We start from the raw sequence: 5,335 nt of genomic DNA, 5'->3' as shown, positions 1-5,335 counted from the left end.
GAGGACTGTGTTCAATCAAGAAAACCTACTCCTGACTCGTTTATTCCACCTTCCCCCTTTAGAGTGACGCCCAATTTCTTGGTCCGCTCACATTAGACTGCCATGCTGGAGTGGGCCAAACAGCTCAGAGCCCAGGTTAGTCACTACACTGCCATGCTGGAGAGGACCAGGTGCCCAGCTTGCCGGCCGCCATATTAAGCCCAGCTGAAAGCCGGAACCTCCTACCTGTAAACTCAGAGCCCTCTCACTGGCATGGGCTCCATGGTTATGTTATTTCCCAGGGAAGCCTGTCAAAATGTGAAATTGCAGGCTAGTATTTTCATCAAATCAAATCAAATCACATTTATTTGTCACATACACATGGTTAGCAGATGTTAATGCGAGTGTAGTGAAATGCTTGTGCTTCTAGTTCCGACAATGCAGTAATAACCAACGAGTAATCTAACCTAACGATTCCAAAACTACTACCTTATACACACAAGTGTAAAGGGATAAAGAATATGTACATAAAAATATATGAATGAGTGATGGTACAGAACGGCATAGGCAAGATGCAGTAGATGGTATCGAGTACAGTATATACATATGAGATGAGTAATGTAGGGTATGTAAACAAAGTGGCATAGTTTAAAGTGGCTTGTGATACATGTATTACATAAATATGCAGTAGATGATATAGAGTACAGTATATACATATACATATGAGATGAGTAATGTAGGGTATGTAAACATTGTATTAAAGTGGCTAGTGATATATTTTACATCAATTTCCATCAATTCCCATTATTAAAGTGGCTGGAGTTGAGTCAGTGTGTTGGCAGCAGCCACTCAATGTTAGTGATGGCTGTTTAACAGTCTGATGGCCTTGATAGAAGCTGTTTTTCAGTCTCTCGATCCCTGCTTTGATGCACCTGTACTGACCTCGCCTTCTGGATGATAGCGGGGTGAACAGGCAGTGGCTCAGGTGGTTGTTGTCCTTGATGATCTTTATGGCCTTCCTGTGACATCGGGTGGTGTAGGTGTCCTGGAGGGCAGGTAGTTTGCCCCCAGTGATGCGTTGAGCAGACCTCACTACCCTCTGGAGAGTCTTACGGTTGCTGCGCCTTCTTCATGACGCTGTCTGTGTGGGTGGACCAATTTAGTTTGTCAGTGATGTGTACGCCGAGGAACTTAAAACTTACTACTTACTACTACTGTCCCATCGATGTGGATAGGGGGATGCTCCCTCTGCTGTTTCCTGAAGTCTACAATCATCTCCTTTGTTTTGTTGACGTTGAGTGTGAGGTTATTTTCCTGACACCACACTCCGAGGGCCCTCACCTCCTCCCTGTAGGACGTCTCGTCGTTGTTGGTAAACAAGCCTACCACTGTAGTGTTGTCCGCAAACTTGATGATTGAGTTGGAGGCGTGCATGGCCACGCAGTAGTGAGTGAACAGGGAGTACAGGAGAGGGCTCAGAATACACCCTTGTGGGGCCCCAGTGTTGAGGATCAGCGGGGTGGAGATGTTGTTCACCACCTGGGGGCTCACCACCTGGGGGCGGCCCGTCAGGAAGTCCAGTACCCAGTTGCACAGGGCGGGTCGAGACTCAGCGTCTCGAGCTTGATGACGTGTTTGGAGGGTACCATGGTGTTAAATGCTGAGCTGTAGTCGATGAAGAGCATTCTCACATAGGTATTCCTCTTGTCCAGATGGGTTAGGGCAGTGTGCAGTGTGGTTGAGATTGCGTCGTCTGTGGACCTATTTGGGCGATAAGCAAATTGGAGTGGGTCTAGGGTGTCAGGTAGGGTGGAGGTGATATGGTCCCTGACTAGTCTCTCAAAGCACTTCATGATGACGTAAGTGAGTGCTACGGTAGTCGTTTGGCTCAGTTACCTTAGCTTTCTTGGGAATAGGGATAATGGTGGGCCTCTTGAAGCATGTGGGAACAGCAGACTGGGATAAGGATTGATTGAATATGTAAACACACCAGCCAGCTGGTCTGAGCATGCTCTGAGGACGCGGCTGGGGATGCCGTCTGGGCCTGCAGCCTTGCGAGGGTTAACACTTGTAAATGTTTTTACTCACATCGGCTGGAGGAGAGACCGCAGGTTTTGTTTGCGGGCCGTGTCAGTGGCACTGTGTTGTCCTCAAAGCGGGCAAAAAAGTTATTTAGTCTGCCTGGGAGCAAGACATCCTGGTCCGTGACGGGGCTGGTTTTCTTTTTGTAATCCGTGATTGACTGTAGACCCTGCCACATACCTCTTGTGTCTGAACCGTTGAATTGTGACTCTACTTTGTCTCTATACTGACGCTTAGCTTGTTTGATTACCTTGCGGAGGGAATAGCTACACTGTTTGTATTCGGTCATGTTTCCGGTCACCTTGCCCTGGTTAAAAGCAGTGGTTCGGGCTTTCAGTTTCACACAAATGCTGCCATCAATCCACGGTTTCTGGTTTGGGAATGTTTTAATCGTTGCTATGGGAATGACATCGTCAACGCACGTTCTAATGAACTCGCTCACCGAATCAGCATATTCATCAATGTTGTTGTCTGACGCAATACGAAACATATCCCAGTCCACGTGATCGAAGCAGTCTTGAAGCGTGGAATCAGATTGGTCGGACCAGCGTTGAACAGACCTGAGGGCGGGATCTTCTTGTTTTAGTTTCTGTCTGTAGGCAGGGAGCAACAAAATGGAGTCTTGGTCAGCTTTTCCGAAAGGAGGGCAGGGGAGGGCCTTATATGCGTCGCAGAAGTTAGAATAGCAATGATCCAAGGTTTTACCAGCCCTGGTTGGTAGGCGGTGACAGGGAAGCACAGGGAAACATTTGTCCCTAGAAACATTGTAGGAACGCTGTGGGAACACCAACCCACTCAACTTGCAACACCGGAATATTTACTGGAATATTTTCACACCTCAGATGGTTCTCAGATGTGACCAGGGTGCCTCCTGAACCCTCACACAGAGTCACACAGGTATGCCGAGGAAGTACTACTAGAACCAGCCAAGTCCTAAACTGTTTCTCTCTTCACCATTGCTCTGCTCCTCCACACACAATACACACATGCACAAATGCCCCAGTGAACACAGCACTAAAGCTCTTAGGCCTCAATATCTCTGCCTCCGCAAACACAGGAAGGAGAGGTTTTACTGATACCCCTCTCCTCCCCTCTCTTCCCCCTTTTTTCCCTAGCTGACTGTGTACGGACTGGAGCCCTAAGAAATGCCCAGTTTCAATATGAGGAATATTATCAGGCAATCACTGTAGCGACCCACTCCCCTCTCTCCACATCATCGGGGACATCAGAGGGCCTTATTGGAGGCAGACAGAAGAAAGATATCAGTGATACCATGTGGTCTGCATCCCTGCTCCCTGGTATACTGGCTTTCTTACCGTCTGATTTGAGAAGAATCGGAGAAGCAGTGAAACATGAACCTCTATGCTGTCTCTTCCCAAACCCACTGTGACTGCTCCTATGGCCAGGGGATATGTGTCCTGATATCTGGAGTGATAGATGTGTTGATCTATGGCACATAAAGGTGATTATATGTGTCAGTGGTGGAGGGAAGACCCTGGGGGTGTAATGTACCTAACACACACACACACGGACCGTTTCCATAGAAATGTGTGTCCTGTGGTGACGTGTGTGTATGTTGTATGTGGGTGGAGGGTGAGGGGTGTCAGACTGCAGGGAGGGTCCCGTTGTTAAGGCTTATCTTTGGATTTCCAGTGACAGTAAAGACAAAAACTCATTGTATAGATTAGATTAGTACTAGCCTTCTCTACACATGTAGGTTTAATGTATCTGTTCTGTTCCATGTATACTATATCTCTGTATTTCTCACAAACCGATAAGGTAAAGTCTCCATATAAATTTTACTTAGCGTTTACTCCATACCTGTATTTTCTTTCCTCTTTAGTACTTCTAGTCTATGTATTTGACAACGTGGAAATCAACACAGAGAAGCTCTTCCAGACTGTGGCAGGACTCTGTAGGCCTCCCTGGTGAGCGAACCGTCTACACATGTGGGCAGCCAGCCCCTGGTCCTGGTCCCTGGTCCCTGGTCCATGTCATTCATCCTGCCTGCCTGCCTGCCACTACTAAACACATACCTGGAAGGAATCAGGCCTGGGTTTGGCTTCAGGGCACAACTAAATGGACTCAGGATAATGACAGGATATTGTTTTTTAATGATGTTGGTACCAAGTCAGCTGCAATGTTTGTTATTTTAATGAATGATATTAAGCCAACGAATACTCTCCGTCTCTTGCACCCCCCCCCCACACACACAAACCTTAACAGAGTTATTTTCTTTTGTCCAAAAGAAATATGACAAACAAGAGTATAATCTTTGACACAGCATATATTTCATTTTAATATACATTCATACTCAGAATAGTCTTCTTCAGTGTATAAGTCTTTACAGATCTATGTTTCTATAATGAATAGCATGTTACTATAGAAAAGCTTGGGTTTATGTGGTTGTACATGATAGCCATACATAGGTCAGTCCCTGTGCCCTGGCAGTAGCGTATGGTATGATCTGTGTGGAATATGGTGTGTGTGTGTGGCTAGTGTGTGTTGTACGTTATCTATTTTGTGTGTGTGTGTGGTGTATGATTTGTGTGTGATGGCGTCTTTATGTTTGGTAAGGTGTATGGACGGTGGTAATTGCGTTTTGTGGAATAAGCTGTAGGGATCGTTGTGTGTGTAGACTTAGTTGTATGTGGTAAGCTGTAGGGGACGGTGGTTTGTGGTGTGGTATGTGCGGTCGGAGAGAAAAGTGCTTGTCTGTCTGTCTGTATCTGTATGGGCAAACTCCCCCTTGGTCTGACACAGACTAATGATGGGATTCAATCCAATCTCTGATTGAGCCGACATATGCAGCGTTTACCATGAATTGGTTCTTTGCGAACATGGGAACATTAAAATCCGCAATGCCTATGGAATCCCGGCCTGTGAGTGATTCTGTGAGACCTGAGTAATTATTTGACTCGGTGAGTAATCCTGTAAATCTGTGACTAATTTGATGAGTGGAGCAGTATCAGGGCTGTACAGGGACAAATGGCCACACAACTTTACCCCAACACAACACGGTCATGTACACCTGGACCGCAAATAATAATGTCTGTCTGTCGGTCAGCGTTCCTCCTCTGGGCGGTTCTCTCAGACCGACAGACAGGCGTGTCTCTCCCTTTACATCCAGCACTCTAGATGAGTCCCTAAAGCAGCAGCAAAGACAGAGGGCAAACTCAGCCCCCCCCCCCTCCTAAACTCCACCCTCCCCCCTTTCCCCACTACGCCATCCCACTTTCCCCGGGTCCAATATACCCCACCCTCAGTCCCCCTC

This window comes from Oncorhynchus tshawytscha, linkage group LG07 (assembly GCF_018296145.1).
Source record: "Oncorhynchus tshawytscha isolate Ot180627B linkage group LG07, Otsh_v2.0, whole genome shotgun sequence".
Taxonomy (NCBI): Eukaryota; Metazoa; Chordata; class Actinopteri; order Salmoniformes; family Salmonidae; genus Oncorhynchus; species Oncorhynchus tshawytscha.
The sequence above is the reverse complement of the archived record's forward strand: the minus strand, read 5'-3'. Positions refer to the sequence as shown.